Source organism: Halichoerus grypus, chromosome 8 (assembly GCF_964656455.1).
Source record: "Halichoerus grypus chromosome 8, mHalGry1.hap1.1, whole genome shotgun sequence".
Lineage (NCBI taxonomy): Eukaryota > Metazoa > Chordata > Mammalia > Carnivora > Phocidae > Halichoerus > Halichoerus grypus.
In genome coordinates this window covers 71,213,789-71,232,992 of record NC_135719.1, presented here as the reverse complement: position 1 = coordinate 71,232,992, position 19,204 = coordinate 71,213,789, and the positions used below count along the sequence as shown (strand labels likewise).

The following is a 19,204-nucleotide window of genomic DNA, read 5'->3' as shown; positions in this document are numbered from 1 at the left end:
TCAGACAAATGGGGATTCAAATCCCAGCATTGGCACCTACTGGTGATTTGGGAATAGTAAATTAATTTCTCTGAACTTACTTAGAGTATCTGTCCAGTGGAAATAATTATAGTACCCTCTTCATGTGGTTTTTGGGGAGTAGAAATTGCGATAAACTATAAAAATCACCTAGTAGAGTGCTTTGATACATAGTAGATGCTCAACAAATCATAACTATTACTATGTGTTCAGCACTGTGTGACAACCACAGGATAAGAAAGAAGGTCCAGAAAAAGAGTGAAAAAAACAGGGGTGCCTGGGTAGCTCAGTTGGTTGAGCATCTATCTGCCTTTGGCTCAGGTCATGATCTCAGGGTCCTGGGATGGAACCCCTAGTAGGGCTCCCTGCTCTGCAGGAAGTCAGCTTCTCCCTCTGCCCCTCCCTCCGACTCATGCACGTTCTCTCTTTCTCTGTCTCTTTCTCTCTCAAATAAATAAATAAAATCTTAAAAAAATATATGTTTAAAAAAAGAATGAAAAAACATTGGCCAAATTTTCAGAATGTGCATGTTCTAGTTGGGGAATCAAACCTAGCACATACAAAATAACTGTAGCATTATAAAAACAGCATATAATTTACCTAAAAGTCTTATCATACAGAATAAGATTAGTATGGGAATAAATGAAACTGTAGCATATAAATGCTTGACACCAAAGTGCCCGACACATAGTAAGTACTTGATAAATGCTAGTAGTTATTATTATTTTTTAAGATTTTATTTATTTATTTGACAGAGAGACACAGCGAGAGCAGGAACACAAGCAGAAGGAGTGGGAGAGGGAGAAGCAGGCTTCCCGCAGAGCAAGGAGCCCGATGTGGGGCTCGATCCCAGGACCCTGGGACCATGACCTGAGCCGAAGGCAGACGTTTAACAACTGAGCCACCCAGGTGTCCCGGTAGTAGTTATTATTAACGGTTGCTTTTGCCTTAAGACTCTCTCTAGAAGAGTGGTTTTCAAAGTGTGGTCCTTGATCCAGCAGTTTAACAAAATATGGAAGTAAAATGGAAGCCAGGGTAACCTAGGGCCTATGCGCCATCCTATATAAGTGGTTGTAAAAATGAGGCCTCCGGAAGCAATAGATTTTCACCTCTAACCTTGCCTGCAGTTAGGGAGAATAGCCACCAGGCTCCTTAGTTGGGCTTGCTGGTAAAGCAGAAGCTTCCTTTGCCATAGGCTGTTTTAGGGAAGTAGCTAGTAGTGAAAGAAGGGTGAGGTTTGGAATCCTTAGACACAGAAATCCTGCTGTGCCCCTTGTAAATTACTTAACTTGTTAGAGTCCCAGTTTCTTCATCTGTTTATAAAAAATGGGGATTAAACAAGATGACAAACATGCAAGTCCTTAGCATGTTGCCAACCACATAGATGCTCAGGAAATGTTTGTTTCCCTTCCTTTTCCCAGAAAAGGGAAGGGGTGACAGGGGCATAATCGGTCAGCTGTCCGAGTCTCCTCTGTGACCCCCCCGAGAACCACCAGTGTCCCTGTGACTCAGTGTCTGTGTCTTCCAGAGCTATTACTAATTAAGAACAGAGTAAGATTTACATGTTAAATATTTCTCTGATAATTCCCCAGCTGGGGCTGCAGCAAACTTGTGGTTTAACCCGCTTTCAATTATAATCTACATTCCCAGTACATAACTTAGAACTTCAAGTAACAGAACATAAAGTTTATTTGAATTCTAGAATTATTAATGTAAAAAATAATATGACAGTCTTGTGATCCTGTTTCTTCACGGGGGAGACAGTGCCTCGCAGGCTGGACCCATTCCCATGAGGGGTTGGGCCTTTCTTCTGGGCTTTCATTTTTGGGTTTGGGTTCACATTTCTCCATTCTCTCACGGAGTCTAGGGCTGAATTTCTAAAAGAAAGAAGAAAAGGAAGTAGAGGGAAAATGAGCTGTTTTCTTTAAAAAAGGAAATGGTCCCATCTTTTAAATGTCCCCAGCCCACACGAATACCCACATGAACCCCACATTCCCAGCCTGGGAATCTGAACAAAAATAACACCAGGACTCTTGGGATTCCCACAAATCTACTTGCATACATTTGCATACACATAGAAGCAAACATACTCAATGAATTAATTACGGTGCCCAGTGGTGATTGCAATCAACCCCAATATTAAAAACTGGCCTGTGGGAAACAGGTGACATGACCACAGGGCAGACCATGCTGCTGGCTCTGCTCCGGGGAAGACCAGAAGCCCAGTGCAACAGAGACCTAGTGTCCTTGATCTCTGCTCTCCCAACTTTCTCCCCTCTTCTCCCCTCCAGATCCAGATCCAACTGCCCTTCCTTCTTCTCCCTTCAGATCCAGGGGAAGCCGTGGCTCAGTGACTCCCTCCTGAGAGCCAGAGTTAAGGCAGGCCTGAGCCCCATAAGGTCCTCAGGCTGCAGAGAGCTTGCCAGTGTGGGAAGAGGGGGCACCCCGTAGGCAGTGGCCACCCCCCAGGAGAATCTTCAGGGCAGCCACAGTGGGGCAGACATGCAGGAGCATGCCGGCAGCATGGAGCCTTGTAAGGAAATCTCCAGGGAGGCAGGCAGAGGCGCAGACTTGGGAGTGTGGGAGAATCTGGCCCTGATCTAGGACACCAGCCTTTACAGCACACCCTTTGAAGTTTCACACTGTCCTCCCAGACCTGCAGAGCCCTTTCTTCTCTGGCCATTGCTGAGCAGTCTGGCTCCTGGAAAAGCCAGACAGATTGTTCTAAAGTCTGCATTTCTACTGGCTCTCTGCATCTAATAGGCTGTCACTCAAAACTCTGCCCCAGAAGCCAGGCAGTGCCTGGAGGAAGTGGGAGGGGACACCACATAGGGCAGTATCCACAGCTGGGCCTGTGCTTCCCCCGGGTTACAGGAAAGTCTAGACTGCTCTGAACTCTGGGCCCAAATTTCACTTTCAAGGAGCTCAGTGCCTTTAAACCTTTGAGTTACCTGGTGTCCCCAGGGCAGAGCCCTGTGGGCAAGGTCTCTAGATCCTATGTGATCCTCAGGCCAGCGCCACCCACATGGCATTGCTGTAGGGGTCTTCTCTCTTCACAGGATTGTCCACACTTGGGCCAAGAGGGCAGCTGCCAATATGGAATGCTATGGAAAGTGTCCTTCTCCCTCTGGGTTCCCACAGTTTGCCCTGAGGCCTGCAGGTCCACAGTTGGAATCCTTTTGGGGTAACCAGAAGGCCCTGTTACAATCAGCTATTGATTGGAGAAAGGGGCTGTGGCCTCCCCTATAGGAGGTGCTCCAGCTTCTCTGGGGTAACATTCAGCCACAACCTCTTCCCAAGGACCAATGGGCTTTTCCTCCTGTGATCAAAGCCATGGGCCCCAACCTCCTTCTTTACTGCCCTCCATCCCCCTCTCCTGCAAGGGGCTTCACACAGCACATGTTTAGTTGGCCATTGTGGGAAAGACTGCTTCAGTGGAGTGTGGCTCCTGAGTGATTAAGTACAACTGGTGAATAGAGTATAAAACCTAAGGAGGACAGTTAGAGCCACAATGAAGAGAATTCTAGGTGCATGTCCATAATCTCTTATCTGAAATCCCAAAGCTCCAAAATCTAAAAAACAAAAACAAAAACAAAACCTAAGAACAAAAAACAAAACAAAAACTAAAATCGCCACATGTGTAACGTATTAGGCATCAAAGCCTATTAAAATGATGTGAAGCTATTCATGATTTCTCTCATTTTGGGTGGTTATCACTACATTTTTCTGCCAAATCAGTATTTACTTATGGAGTGCTGGCCCAGATCCTACTGAAGGTGGTAGCTAAATACATGGCATGTGACCCGTAGTATCTGGCTCCGAGGGTTCAGATAAAGGATTGGGAAAGCGTAGAGTATGCTATTACAAGCGAAGAATAAACTATAACAAGGTATGAATAGCTTTGCTCAGGAGACTATTTAGACTGTGTTGAGAAAGTAGGCTATGACTCAGACCTGCTGAATTCAAATCCTAGTTCCAACATTTACTAGCTGCATGACCTTGTAAACATTGCCTAATCTCTCTATACCTCCTGTTATGAACTGACTTGTTTCCACCCCAAAATTCCTATGTCGAGGCCCTAACTCCCAGCACCCCAGAATATGACTGTATGTAGAAAGAGGTAATTAAATTAAGATGAGGTCATATGGGTGGTCTCTAATCCCACCTGACTGGTGTCCTTATAAAAAGAGGGGGATTAAGACATACGTAAGACACTGGGGATGTATGTGTACAAAGAAAAAGCCATCTGCAAGCCAAGGCGAGAGGCCTCAGGAGGAACCAAACTGACAGCCAGTGAGTTCCCTGACTGTCACCTCGGTCTTGGACTTCCAACCTCCAAAAGCATGAGAAAAGAAGTTTCTGTTGTCTAAGCCCTTTTGTAAAGCAGCCCTAGCAGACTGACTAATACACCCCCTTTTGTGGATGATAATAATAGAACCTAACTATTAGGGTTGTTGTGAGGATTGAATGAGTAAGAATGTAAGAATAATGTCCAATGCCTGGCAGAGTAAGCACTCAATAAACATTAGCTATTATTATGTTGAAACAAAGATGTGTCACATTTACTCATTCACTTATACCTCCCCCCAAAAAAAAAAATATATATATGAGCCCAGCCCATTTCTCTTCCCTGAACTGCAGACCAAAGGCCTACTCAGCATCTCTGTTTGGATGACTAAAGGGTACACTTCCCACAAGTCTGCTCCACCTCAATCTTCCCCATTGCAACCAGCCACTCCATCCTTCTGGTCTCTCAGGCCAAAACTTTTGGGTCATCCTCAACTCCTCTTTTTCTCAAATTTCACATCCAATCTGTCCATAAACCCCGTTGGCTGTGCCTTCAAAATGTATCCAGATTTTGGCACTTCTCACTACGTCACTGCCACCCCCCAAGCCACCATTATCCCTTGCCTGGATTGTTGCAAAAACCGGCCTCCCTGTTGCGTCTCTTGTCCCTTATAGTCTCTTCTCATCCCAGCAGCCAGAGCGATCCTATTAACGCCCAGACCAGATAGTGTCATTCCCCTGCTCAGAACCAGCCAATTGTTTCCCATCTCACTCAAATTAAAAGCCAAAGTCTGCAGTGGCCTACAAGAGTGAGCCTAATTGACTCCTGATTACCCATAGATTCTATCTCCTCCTCCTCTCCTCTTTCACTCTGCTCCAGCCAAATCAGCCTCCTTGCTGTTTTCTACCCTGTACTTCAAGAAAAACTAAAGGAAATTCTTCAGGCTGAAGAGAAATGATCTCAGATGGAAACTTAGAACTACCAGAAGGAATGACAAGCACTGGAAATGGTAAATATGTGGGTAAATAGAAAAGATTATTTTCTTTATTTAAGAAGACAATTTTTAAATCTTTTTTTTAAAGATTTTATTTATTTATTTTGACAGAGAGAGACACAGCGAGAGAGGGAACACAAGCAGGGGGAGTGGGAGAGGGAGAAGCAGGCTTCCCGCCGAGCAGAGAGCCCAATGCGGGGCTCGATCCCAGGACCCTGGGCTCATGGCCTAAGCCAAAGGCAGACGCTTAACGACTGAGCCACCCAGGCGCCCTGACAACTGAGTATTTAAACCTAAGTAATGACCATGTATTATGGAGTTTTTTTAATATGCACAGAAGTAAAGTAGATGATAGTAATAGACAAAGGATGGGAAAGGGTGAATGGAAGTATAAGTTTCTCACATTATTTGTGAAGTGATATAATGTAGATCCAAAGTAGACTGTACGAAGTTAAAGATGCACATCGTAATCCATAGAGCAATCATTAAAGATAAAACAGACATCTAGCTACAAAGTGAAAGAAGCAACAAAATGGGATACTACCAAGTAATCAATCCAGAAGCAAGCATAAAAGGAGGAACAAAGAAACAATGAACATATGGGACCAGTAAAAATTCATAGCAAAATGGGAGACAGCTATCCACATGGCTTATTTCCTCACAACCTTTATGTCTTTACTGAAATGTCACTTTCTTAGGGGACCTTCCCTGACTATCTTATTTTATTTTGTACCTTCTCTCCAGAGCAACTCCTACTTTCCTTTTTCGTGGCCTCAAGGCCATTGTCTATCCTTGCATGCCAGATCTGGGCTGTGCTTACTCTTCCCTGGCTTGAGCCTGGAAGGCCTTTGCCCAAACACTGCAGCTTGTCAAGAGCAGTAACAAAACCAAGTGCCAGATGCCTTATCACAGCCCTTTTTATTTACTAAAAAGCCACAACTAGTGTGGAATGTGTAATGAAGGGTTCAGGTGTCACTGAGGACTTGACCATGCAGCCAGGGGAGCTGGAGAGTAAAAGAGGAGAAGGTGGATGATGGACAGAGACTAGGAGAGAGAGGAGAAGGAGCTACCATCTCTATAAATTATTATCATAAACACTCTTCCGTGTACTGAGGTCCCCTACCTCTGGGGGCTGTTGGCCCCCCGTGTCACCTGTATCTCTCTCCTCCTCTGCTGGCCATCTATTAGAGGCAGAAGACAAGGTAACTGGAGCCAAAGAGGTTCCCAAGGCCACATGCAAGGCCCTGTCCTCCCTGGGCAATGGCAACTGAATATGAGCTGGGAGAAATGTGTGGAATCCACATAGTCCCCACCCTGAAGAGCTTATGGTTTAACTGGGACGGTAAAACAGACCCACAAAACATGTCATTTCAAAAGTGCATTGCCTCTAGCCATCCATACATATACATGCCCACCTCCTGGCTCAAGCCACCATTTCCAGAGTGCTGTGCTGGATGCCTAGGACAGTGCGGCTCACACCTTACTGAATTCCCTGGACTTCTTATTATAATGCAAACCACACTCTGATTAGTAAGGCTGCAGAAGATTCAAAGATGAAAAAGACAAGGCTCCTGCCCTCACTTTACTTAAAATCCAGACAATATAGCATGAGAGAGAGGGAGAGAAGTGCCATAAGAGAAGCACAGCAGAAAGGACAGCAGAGCGATGATTTCCTTGGTTTCAATCCAAAAGTGCAAGATTATGGTAGACGGCAAACCTCAAGCCACCAGACAGATTTAATGTCTAAGGGCATTTGGCGAGAGAGAGAGCTGGGGGTACGCAAAAACTTGGGGGAGTATGGATGAAACCAACTTCTGTATGACCCAGGTGAATATGCTGTTGGGGTCCTCACTTCTGTCCACTCTGATGGAAATTGCTGGACGGGAAGAGACCACCATCATGACATGGCCAGTGTGGATGTTTTCCCATAGGTAAAGAGGGCCCAGGATTCGCTGTGGGGAGCTTCCAGGAGAGGAGTGAGAAGTACAACAGAAGGAGGTTATGAGGACCCAGGAGTGGACCCTTCTTGTAAAGGGAGATGCAAGCAGAGAGGACAGGCAGCCGGAGAGAGTATAACTCATTGTGGGTTGGTCCTGAATTCTTGTCATTTCTAAGCATGGAGCCCTGCTTGCTTCTTTCACATAGGGCCTGTTTCGAGGGGTGCAGATTTTGGTACAACCTTAAGTTTAATATCCGCCGTGGTGATGCAGGGCTAAGTCCACTGTCAGGCTCATCACTCAGGCTCATCTGTGCAGGGCAGGAACCATCATAGATAGAATCGTGGGATTTTAGAGCTGGAAGTTCCTTCCTCAGGCCCAATACCTTCCCTTTAACACCAAACTCACAACTAGGCCAAGTACTTTCTGGAATAGTCCATGGTTCTTCCCTTTCCCTGGAGCTGAGATTCCCCCCATGAAGATGGCTCCACAGTTCCCATAGAATCCCCCCTGGGCCCCTCAGCAAAGCGTGAGGAATGAAGAGAAAAGAGGCCCGTCCTTTGCACAGGGTGGAGGGTCAGGGGGGAGGAGGGCTGGTTTGTCAGCTTTGGAACCATCATCAGGGGCCAGTTGGCAGGACTGCATGCTTGGTGATTCAGCCCCAAGAGGCAGAATAAGCAGGAAGGCCCACCACTTGGCTGCTGACAACAGTGGCAGTTAACCTTGACTGTTAACACAGCAGGATAGAGGGCCAGTGTTGGGGGTGGGGGGGGGGGTCTGATTGATACCACGCCCAAAGTTAGGAAGGCTGTGTCCAGATTTGCCTAGGACAGTCCTAGCACATAATACATGACTGCTATGTGAGCAAAATTATTAAAAGAACTCCTTTCGGGGCACCTGGGTGGCTCAGTTGGTTAAGCGACTGCCTTCGGCTCAGATCATGATCCTGGAGTCCCGGGATCGAGTCCCGCATCGGGCTCCCTGCTCAGCAGGGAGTCTGCTTCTCCCTCTGACCCTCCCCCTTCTCATGCTCTCTCTCTATCTCATTCTCTCTCAAATAAATAAATAAAATCTTTAAAAAAAAAAAAAAGAACCCCTTTCACTACCCATCGTGACTACTGTTTTAGACACCAATTTCTGTGGTCACCTGGTACAGCTCCTAGTCTCTGACGGCAAAGGCTGAAGGGTGGGGTTCCTGAGCCCCCGCCCTGGCCCCATGGGGCCTTCCTTCTCTGCCCCTGCACCACCCTGATTGTTCTGGACACACCACTAGTACCCAGCACCGGAAGGAGTAGGGGTCTGGGCTTGGGACTCTGTGGGGAGCCTGGGAGGCTCAGCCTGGCCTCCAGACAGCTCCAGAAGGGTAGAGAGAGGGCCAGGAAGCACTCTGGGGCTGATCCAAGGTGGAAGACAACACCAAGCCCCAGCCAGGCCTGTCCCAAAGCAGACTCAAAGCCGCTTGCTGGGGAGGAGCCGGGCTTGGGACAGGGCACACACGTCCTGGATAGTTGCAGCATGGTATTAGACTTTCCCCTCCTGGGTGGGCCAGGGAGACAGCAGGGGCTCTACAGTGGAGAAACCAGGAAGCCAGGACACTGCACCAAGGCAAGGTGATTCATTAATGATAATTAAAACTACAACCACACTACTCATTGACTACTTGTATCATTGTAGGTTGACTTCTTATACGTGGGGACTGGCTCCAGCACAATTCAGCTATAGTCCTCTGAGGATGTCACATTCCAAGGAATGACAGGCCAGACTTGCCTTCCTGTGGGGCCCGGGCTGGACCTTTGCCTCTGAAGGAGCCATATTTTTCTCCTTCCATGGCGGCTGATGGGGACCCTGATTCAACTCTCTCTTCCCTTTCTCCACTATCACATGCTCTTCCCCAAGGTAGGAGGCAAAATCCATCCAAGCCCCAAACGTTGCTGGAGCGCAGGTGTCCAGAGGGTTCCTGGGCCTCAGGGGGGACTTCTCTACAGCAAGTGTGGTGGAGCCGGAGGTAACAGGGTTAGGGTTAGCTAAGGGGCTGAGGCCTGGGGCCGGCATCTCTGCTCAGCCCAAGGGCCCTTCACTTGCCCGGGCCCCACTCCTGGCAAATGATTAACCAGAGGGCCGAGCGGCCAAGCCCCCTGATGGCTGTGCCCCTGAGAACTCTGTGGCACAGAGCCACCATGCCTACCCGCAGGCAGGCATTTAAGAGAGCAAGAGCCTCTATCTTGTTCAAACCGTGCTTATTTTGACTGTCACCCACAACCAAACCTAATCCCGGCTGATAGAAGTATGTTAAGACTTCTTGTTCACACTCCACTTCTTTCCAAAAATAATTTGAGGGGCGCCTGGGTGGCTCAGCTGTTAAGCGCCTGCCTTTGGCTCAGGTCACGATCCCAGGGTCCTGGGATCGAGCCCCGCATCGGGATCCCTGCTCCTCGGGAAGCTTGCTTCTCCCTCTCCCACTCCCCCTGCTTGTGTTCTCTCTAGCTGTGTCTCTCTGTGTCAAATAAATAAATAAAATCTTAAAAAAGATAATAATTTGAGACAACTTACGGTCAATGACAAATAAATGATAGAAGCATGCAAGCAAGGATAAAGAAATCAGAGGCATATCATAAAAATGGGTGACAGTTTTTCCAGAAAATGTGCATTGAAGGAAATTATTGTAGCTGCATGCAACATTTCACATCTAACTTCCCGGCCGCCAAGTCAAATAAGGGCTACCTGGTGACCCAATGTACCTCTCATTATCAGTGTGGGTGGTCAGGAGGAGACGGCTCTACCAGGGCTACCACCGGCAGCTTACAAAGCAAACTCTTTGTTTTCAATAGCATTATCCCACAACGAGGGAGTAAATCACAAACCCGCGTTGGAGGGGCACCTGGCTGGCTCAGTCGGTAGAGCATTCGACTCTTGATTTCCAGGTTGTGAGTTTGAGCCCCATGCTGGGTGCTTAAAAATAAAATCTTGGGGCACCTGGGTGGCTCAGTCAGGTAAGCGGCCAACTTGCTTTCAGTTCATGTCGTGATCTCAGGGTAGTGGGATCAAGCCACAGCGGGCTCTGCACTCAGCAGGGAGTCTGCTTGTCTCTCTCCCTCTCCCTCTGCCCCTCCCTTTGCTCGCACACACCCTCTTTCTCAAATAAATAAATAAATAAATCTTTAAAAAATAAAATAAAATGGAAAAATTGGAAAAAACCCCAAACAAACCTGCATTGGATGACATGTTCCATATGGCCCACTTGCCCCATCTCATTCTCTCTCTACTCTTTTCCCGCTAGTGTCCTAGAGGGCTTGTAGCCACCAGTGCTCTTGCCCTCTGCCTGCCAGTTGGTTTGGCTATTGGGAGGCCCGAGTTAGGGGGTCATGAGATGGGAAGAGAGAGATGGTGGAGTATTTATTCTTCAATGGTGTCCTGCTTGTCAGTGGCTGTGTCCTTCTCTCTTCAGCCACATCTCCTGTCAGGCTCTCTCATTGTTGTAATTCTCGATGGGTTCCAGGAACAACTCCAACCCTTACCCCATCAGAAGGAGGGGTAACAGCTTCCCACTATTGCTAGTCCCTGAGTACTTCACCATCCTTTATTGGTCCCCTTTAATCCTGTCCCTGCCATTGTAAATTATCCCTCCGTTAAGTCTCACTTACAGTGTGTCACTGGTTCTTGCTAGGACCCCAACTGATTAACAGATGATGTCTCTGTTAGGAATGAATTTTGCTTCAAGTAACAGAAAGCCTGACAAACAGTGGCTTAAACAAGACAGGGTAATTTTTTTTTCACATAATGAGAAGTCTGGGGGTAGCAGTTCCAGGTTGGTGAGACCATATTTTTTTTTCTTTTTTAATGAAACCATCCATTTTCCTTTATTTAACCTCTCCAAAGCAAAAAGAAAACAAAACAAAACAAAACAGTGTGTTCTTTACATTTTTCTTAAGTCAAACCAAGCTGTTAACAGGGTGAAGAGTCAATATACAAAGTATTCAATGAAAATTATACGAAGCCACTCTAAAAATATCACTAGTGCAAATCCATTTGTGATTCACATTCTTGAGAACAAATAACTGGTGAAACTCAACAATCAGCTCTTCATTCACCTTCAGCTTCCTGGCAACCATGGTAAGGTTAGAATTTTGGGGAGCTGGCTGATGATCATGAGATGTGATAATATGGTGGATTTTTTTTTTTTTTTTTTTTTTTTGGAATGGCATATTCATCAGCTTCCCCTTGATGACTGCTTTTCCTTAGAACTGTTTTCCCTCCCAGGAAAAACTGTGTATGATGCTGTCACACAGCCAGGCTCTTCCTGCCTTTCCATTCTGCTTTCCCTTAGCATATTGGCTCTTATCTTCCTGCTTTCACTTCATGGTCAAAAGAGGCTGCCCAGATCCAGACATCACGTCTATCTCCAAGTTAGGAAGCAGGGCAGAAGGGCCAGGCCAACTGTGTCTCTACCACCTCTATCCTCTCTAGACTTCTGTTTGGGTCACAACTGGATCAAATGGCCACTCTCAGATGCAAGGGAAGCGAGAGACTGGGGAAAGGAATTGTCATGACTGGGTTGAGAAAATTGTGAGCCACTGCTTGGGGCAGGGCACATCATCATCACAGGAAATGATCTTGTTAGCAAGGGAGAGCAGGAGGCATTGGTGTTGGGTAAGCCATGAATACGATGGCTGCCGTGAAGTTAACTTGGCCTGGGATGCCCATGGGCCCAAGGTGACTGTGAACAGGTAACTGAGACAAGCTGGCCCACAGTAGTGTCTGCAGTTAAAGGTGAGGATGGGGATGGAAAGGAGTTAAAAACCCACTGTCCCTAATACGGCCTGGGGCCCCATTTCCCCCTTCAGTGTCATGGGGAGAAACCCTAGACACAGTCAGAAAACTGCTTTGGAAAGTTCTCCACAGCTGCCTCAAAGCTTTTCCCCGCCTCCATGTGGCCAAGCTGCACACGATACTTCTGTGGAAGTACGACCCCATCATACGTACTGCAGTTTTCTTTCCCACCTGGCTGTCTTCACCCACTCAACGGGGGATGACTTGGGATGAGAATCTCATCTTATTTGTGACCCCACTGCCCAGTTAGTACCTGGCATGCAATAGCAAACGCTCCATAAAGCTTTGTTGGCTGAATGACTAAGTGACGGACTAAAATAGAGGAGTGGGAGTGGGGTGGTGCTCTCAGTCTTTCCCCCAGGACGCCATGTGACCTTGGGCAAAGAAGTTCTCTGAACCTTGGTTCCTGGCTTGTCACCTGAGGAGCTGCACTGGAAGATCTCCAAGACCTCTTCTCATTCTGACATTCGGTGATTCTTAACTCGCACCACAGACGAAGGAACACCTCTGGACTTATTTCTCTGGATCGACACATTAGCTGTCTAGATATCTCCCATCAGAATGCACAGACACCACAGGTGGAGGTTATCATAAGAAAAAACCCGTTGGCATTACTGAGGAAAATTCTCTGGTGTTTACGATTAGCCACCCTCAGAAAAAAGTGTCTGGGGAAGGGGCACACAGGAGAGGTAAGTTTTGACATGGATAGGAAAGAAAGTCTGAAACCAAGTATACTGTCCAGGTACTCTGGGACAGTTGAGATTCTGTGAGAAATAGCGAGGGGGCAAGGAGCCTGGATAACTGGAATAGAGGGGACATAGAGACAGTGGGGAATTGTGGGGACACAGAAAGCCACCAGAGAAATCATCAGTTGTTCCTGTGTGTCTAGCAGAATAGTTGAGCACAAGGAGCCAGGCTGTGGATCACAGAGGGACAGAGGGGCAGGGATGGGGCCAACATCCTGGCTAGCGGCCTGATGGGAGGTCCCTCTGGGCAGCAGCTTGTCAAGATGCTGCCCAGAGCCATTGGCCTTCTGCTGTGACACTCCAGGGGATGGTCCTCAGGGTCCTTGCAAGGCTGAAGCTGAACAGAAGAGGAAAGACCCTGTCCTCCATGCTTTCCAGATCCCCCCCTCCACTAGGACTCTGCACAGAGTCAGACCCGAGGCAAGTGGCATTCTTCCCAGGGCACCTACTTTTGTCTTTTTGCATAACCTGTCATGTTCTCTCCCCCTCACAGATATTTTTGCTCTAAGTACAATGGCATTACTTTATTATTAGTCACTCACCCTAAGTGATTCACTTTTTCTTTCTTTCTTTTAACCCCAGGTACATTGGATTAATCGCAGTCCTTGGTCTATAGCCCTCTCTCTTCTTTGATCCAGGCATGGCCCACCTTTGTGGTTATTTGTGTTTAGTTAATTATTTATTTCAAAACAATATAAAAAGCACCCATGAACACCCAGGGCTAGAACTAAAATATGGACAGACTCATATCTACCTATGAGTTCCTCCTATGTCCTATCCCTCTCCCTGCCATCCCACTACCCACCCTTGATTTTCTAAAATTTGATCTCCAAGGCTTATAAAGTATCACAACCACTACCAGAGTTTATTCTCTGGGAGCACACCCAGTCCTTCTGATTTCTAACTGGCTGGATACGTTCACGCTCAGAGAGGCCTGAGCTTCAGGCAATGACATGTGTTCACGGCAATGTGGCCAGGGTCACCCACTTGCAGTGAAGTCACACGGCACACACATATATTTCACATTGTTTTAAAATTTTATCTAAGCCAGTGTTTCTCAACCCTGGCACTACCGACCCTTTGGGCTGGATCCTTCCTTGTGAGTGGCTGTCCTGTCTGCCGTAGGATGTCTAACGGTGTACCTCTGCCCACCAGATGCCAGGAGCAGCCCTGTCCCTGCCCCCCCCCCAGTTGTGACAGTCAAAAATGTCTCCTGGGGAGGAGACAAAAACCACTCCTGCTTGAAAGCCACCAATCTGAGCAAATATTTGGCAATATCCAGTCGAACAAATTCTGCAGTTCAAATGACCTAAAGGAACACCCATGCATGTACATTTGTGCCGTCCGCCTCGCGAGACACAGTGTGGTCCTGAAGCAGCAACCTGCACACCTGGGAGCTCATCAGAAATGCAGAATCTCAGGCCCCACCCCGGTCCTGCTGAATCGGGATCTGCATTTCAACAAGATCCCCAGGCGATTCATGAAGTTTGAGAAGCTCTGCTGCAGAGATTACACAAATTCTGCTTCTCTGAATAAAGTGGGCCCAGACACAGCGTTCCTCAGTGGGGGAAGTTACTGCCATTTTGGGTGGGACAATCCTACTGTTGTGTGGGGTTGTCCTTCGCTTTGCAGGACATCCCTGTCCCATCCCTATTAAATGCCCACAGCGCTCGCTCCCCAGTCCCCAAGAGAGAGCACTTTGTCTGACGGTAGGGCTGCCTCAGTCTGCAGACACGTCCAGGAGGCAAGGAAAGATGCAAAAGTGAAAACAGCCCCGTGCCCTTCATCACATCCTCAAGGTGGGAGGGCTATGGTGCCAAGGGATGAGCACTGGTCCCCTGGGGCCAACGGGAATGCGTCAGAGCTGGGCACAGCAAGGGGAGCAGGGAGCCCTCTGGGAGAGACAGGAGCTCTGAGCTGCCGCCCAACCAGTTAGACCAGCTGGGGCAGTTCCCCCTGGTCCTGGCAGCCTTGATGGATGGCCTCATTGGGATAAAGCAAATGAGTGAAAACAGCTTGGCATCTGAGAGGTGTGTCTGAGGTGTGGAAGGGAATGCATCCAGGTGGGACGGGGGAGGTACCCATTCTGTGCCCTGTCCCCTTCTCACCTGGGATAGTCTTCAGGATTTCCCCCAGCCAAGAAGATAGGTGGCTCCATGCATAGCTGGGAAACTTGAGAACCCACGGGGGAGAGACCCAGCTTCCAGGCTGCAGCTGGACACCACCCTACACTGGGAGCAGAAGGAGCTGAGCTTGCCCTCCAACCTTTCTGTTGGCCAGGCACAGCAAGTCTGGGGCCTCCCTGGCCAGATCCCCCCCCACCGACCCCAAGCTTCCACCATTATGATTCCCTGCAGCCCCACAGACCATCCAGAACACTTACTCTCTTGCCAACCTGTGTTAGACGTGTGGTTCCTTCTGGCTAGAAAGCCCTTCCTTTCCTTCGAATAACTGCTAGGCATTTTCCGAGACCCCTCTTGGGAGCAACAGTGTCACACATTCACTATTCTCTTTTCTTCATTTCTGTCAGTCACTCAGTGAACCGGTGCTTATTGAGCACCTGCCTCGGGCCAGGTCCTGAGGATCTGATGAGCAGTGAGAGCTGCCACATCCCCCCTTGTGGCTCTTACCCATTCTTGCCGGGGGGGCTCAGGAGAGCGGTGGGGGGCAGAGCCTTTGGCTGCTGAGAGGAGCCAGCAGATCCAATCTCTTCGTTTGCAGTTGTGGAGGAAACGGCAGCCCATAGATTGGAGGGATAAACCTCTCTCAGACCTGTCTGGGTGGTGGGGTCTGCCCCACGACAGCCCCGTGGCTAATGCTGTCCACTGCCTGTCTGGCCCTGGCAAACATTCTCCCCCGCCCCCCCGGCAGAAGCCAGCCTCTCAAATGCCACCGCTCCCCTGGTGAAAACACAGGGACTGCAGCTAGCCTGGCTCCCTGTCCCTGCTCTCAGGATGCCCACCGCCTTCCCTAACTCCTCCAAGGGGGCCTGGATGGAAACTCAGAAACAGGATCAGGTCAATCCACTTCTGTCTTTCGGCTCTTAGGGGAAGATGTTTTTCTCACTTTGCCTGTCTCTGGACTCTCTTCTCCCTGCTTCAGTTTGGGAGCCTGTGTTGGAAGAAAGGCATTCAAACTTCCTAGAGGCAACGCGTCCCGAAGACCTCTGTGGGAGAAGGGAAGCTTGTGTGGTTCTGTCCTGGCTCAAGAGACTGGGATTCGCATCACTGGCAAGTTCAAGCCCAGCAGTGAGCCTCAGATTCTGAAATGGGAAGAATTCCTCTAATGTTGCTCGAGAAGGTTCCCAAATTTAGGTCTCCCATTGGCCCTCAGACTCAGAATTGTTTTAAGAAAGGAAGAATGTTGGCCAATCCTGGGGAGGACCCACACCTTCAGACAGGGGGAAAAAAAAAGCTGGGAGGGAGGAGGGTAGAGTTGGAACAGAGGCCAAATAGCTTCTCACCTCACTTAACTCCTCTCTGAATCATCCCACTCTAGCCACGGTCAACTTCTCACGGTGCGATCCAGACAGCTCCATGTTGGCTCCCACATCCAGCCAAACTAAGTTGTTTCCCAACATCCCATCCTCTTCCAGCCTGTGGTCCCCTGACCTCTGGCCTTTCCTTGGAAGAGCCATGCAGAGCCCAGGAATGCCTCCCATGGCTGGGCCTCTCAGAATGTCAGAAGCGAACTTCCTACAGTCTGCACCAGGCCCCGGAGACAACATCTGGGAGAGGGAACAAGGAAGCCTGAGTGGCAGAGAAGCACTGGGAGCACCAACGTACCCACCCCCAGCCACGCCATCCTCCTGCCAGCTTCCCCACATTGCGTGGCTCTGCCAAGAACCATCCCAACTGTTGTTCACCTATCATGGGATCACCACCCCCTCCCATAAGGATAGACAGGCCTCACTGCTGTGGAGCTACATGAACGCAAGTGAGGAAGACTCCACTGGCTCCTCCATAAAATCCGCTAGGCCCAGGGCCACAGGGAGCAGACACGGTGCTTTCCGTGACTTAGAAAAAGGAGGCCCCTCTGAGCAGAAGAACTTTTAGAAGTGCCTCCTCTGAGTGAGCAAAGCAGGAAAAAGTGTCCCATCTGTGCCTCTGGATGGGTGCTCTTGGGCATGGCATAATTTGTACAGCTAAGTATGTGGTCCTGATTCAGCCCCCCTTTCACAGCCTCCCCTAGGTGGTCTGGGTATCTTCCAGAGCTCTTGGGCTCATCAACGAGTCATCCCCGCAGTTACTGCCCAGCATCTGCCACGCTCTTCCTTTCCTGCTTCAGTTCCCTGGTTGATGGCTCTACCTCTGAGGCCACTGGAGGATATTTCACCTCTGCTGGAGCCTGCTGGGAGGGTGCTGATGTCCAGACACGGAGTAGCCCCCCAGTGCTCTCCCAGGCCTTCCTGGAGCACAAAACTCTGATCAGGATAATGGCAGGGCAAAACAGCCCAAATGTGTACTTCCTATTAGCTACATAGTTTATTGAGCATTGCATCTTACCCCATTTCTCAACAGCCCTGCCATATGATTGCTCCAGTTCTCAGCTTGTGGTCCATTCCGACCTTTTGTTGTTGCTGTTGTTTTTTCTGCCAGTTGAAGAAAAGTTGATACCTGGTATTGCCTTGTTCAGCATGTATATTTTTTGCATATATCAGTATGGAGATTCTGGGTCAGGCAATTTCCAATGGTTTGAGAAGACCCATGAAAAGTAGGGTAGTTCTGCAGAAAAGCAGAAACATAGTTCAGAAAAGAGTTTCCATGGAATTGAAGAGAGAGAAGCCCAGCTCCTTGGAGCATTCCCTAATCCCCTGTCAGCAACAGCTACTGTGAGATGCAACTGGGTAGCTGCCAGTAGTCCCCAGCCCTGGGCTAACGCATCTTTTCACCCTTCACCTCCCTTCCTCCTGCAAACACAAGATGGTTTGGATTATTATGCTTCCTTCTCATTGGTTCTTCTACCTCAAGACACCTCATCACTGGTAAAGACAAGATGCAGCTCCTGCCCTGATTGGCTGATCTGTTGCTGGGGTAAAGGCCAGCAGGGTGATTCTGCTTTCCCAGATGTGGTCTCCTTCAGGCCCTGAAGATACACACCCCCATTCAGTCTCTCTTGACCTTCCTCCCACCCCCAGATAGTCCCTCCTTCCTCTTGTGGTTACACAGTAAACAATCAGGCCATCCAAGTGTTCCCTGGGGAGACCCAGAGGTTTTCATCTTTGCAGTGGTTAGCCTGCTAAAGTAGGATTTCATATAATCCACGAAGGCAAAATTGGGGGAAATCAACCTTTGATAATCAAGAACACACACATCTCCACAAGACCAAGCAAGAGGTCATAGATTTCCTGACAACTAAATCCCTCTAACAGCCACTAATGCAGATTAAGTATGGCTTTGCATGTAAAGCAAATGTGTAAAAACGCAGGGCTTGCTAGTCCCCAACTGCTACCAGTCGCCACTGTGCCTGAAATTCTACCATTAAGATTTATTCCTTTATGAATTTTCTTCTCCTGGGGCTGACTGTTAAAATACAAAGAGCCCAAAGTCTGTTCTGAAAGATGTGCGGAAAGCGTGGCCAAATGAGTTCAGAGACACCAACATGTTTTAGCACCCCCCGCGATAGGCGGAATCGTGGCCCCTAAAGATGTCCACGTCCTAATCCATGGAACCTGTGGCAAAAGGGACTTGGCAGATGTGATTAACATTCAGGACTTTGAGATAGAAAGGTTAGCCTGGATTATCTGGATGGGTCCAATATAATTACATGAGCCTTTAAAAGCAGAGAGATTTTCCTGACTATGGTCAGAGAAAGAGACATGGTAATACAGAAGCCAAATCAGACAGATGCGTGTTGCTGGCTTTGAAGATGTCGGAAGGGGGCCACCAGTGAAGGAATACTTGTGAATGCCTCTAAAAATTGGAAAAAAGGAAACAAATTCTCCCAAAGGGCTTCCAGAAACACAGTCCTATCAGCACCTTGTTTAACCCAGTGAGGCTCGAGGCAAACTTCTGACCTGTCAAATTGTAAGATTATAAATCTGTGTTGTTTTAAGCTACTAAGTTTATGGTATTTTGTTGCAGCAGCAATAGAAAACTAAAAGGGAAGGGGTACCTTCCCTTAGAGATTCAAAGTGCACGTTGGCATATTAAAGGCTCGAGGGAGCCTTTCAGTGAAGATACCCATGTAAGTCAGCATTTCAGAAACTTATTTGAAAACCACACCTTTTATTCCCCTGTAACATCTGCTAACATCTTAGAACATCATGTGGAAAATACTGCAGTAAAGCATTAACTGCTATTAACATCTCAGTGTGACTTAGTTCCTGTTTTCAATGTGATAGCTAGGTGAGAGAGAACAGCACACAGGACAGGCAAGTTTTAGTGGGCCGACA

The 19,204-nt window shown here is 48.2% G+C and overlaps 1 long non-coding RNA gene across 1 annotated transcript; it reads right to left on the bottom strand.

The window, feature by feature from the left end:
• Positions 1 to 1,689: 1,689 nt before the first annotated feature.
• LOC144382765 (uncharacterized) lies at positions 1,690 to 17,492 on the bottom strand. Its single transcript, XR_013450154.1, has 2 exons — positions 17,316 to 17,492; positions 1,690 to 1,895 (listed from the first exon to the last, which is right to left on the bottom strand). It is a non-coding gene; the product is annotated as an uncharacterized LOC144382765 (long non-coding RNA).
• Positions 17,493 to 19,204: the final 1,712 nt, after the last annotated feature.